Genomic DNA, 656 nt, shown 5'->3' with positions numbered 1-656 from the left:
ACCCCCAGCTGCCGTTGCCCGCCCCGTGGGGCTAGGGATTGCCGGAGGTCTTGGAGAGGACCGGGGCTGGGGGAATTTTCAAAAGGCCGGTCCTGCGACCTGGAGGGGAAGCGCCGGAGCTCCGCCCGGGCAGCAGACAAAACTCTCTGCCTGCCGTTAGCAGAGGGGCCACGCTGAGCATTCACGGCTCCGGGAGAGGCCGGGAGAGAAGCCCTGAGGGCGGGGCGACCTCCAGCTGCCGTTGCCCACCCCGTGAGGCTAGGGATTGCTGGAGATCTCAGAGAGGACTGGGGCTGGAGAGAGTTCCAGAGACCCAGCTTAGTAGCCTAGGGGGAAACCCTACAGGCTCACAGCAGCCTTAGGGAAAGCCTCTGCACAGCACCAGTAGAAGGCACCCAGCCGCCAGCCACAAGGCTGGAAGACCCCAGGGCAAAAGCAGCATAGCTAGGTGTACTAACCACAGACTGTAAAAGATGCCAATAGCTATCCTGCAACCTATAGAGGACAAGTGAGATTTGGTGGGTGCCGACAGCAACGGAGCGACAAATATAAGTGATCCCACCCCTGGCTGCTGGAAAAGCCCATAACACTGTTGTAGACCCCAAGGAGAGAGCACATCTAGGTGGGCTGCAACAGTAGGCACCTGCAGCCTGAAG

This window comes from Equus quagga, chromosome 19 (assembly GCF_021613505.1).
Source record: "Equus quagga isolate Etosha38 chromosome 19, UCLA_HA_Equagga_1.0, whole genome shotgun sequence".
Lineage (NCBI taxonomy): Eukaryota > Metazoa > Chordata > Mammalia > Perissodactyla > Equidae > Equus > Equus quagga.
The sequence above is the reverse complement of the archived record's forward strand: the minus strand, read 5'-3'. Positions refer to the sequence as shown.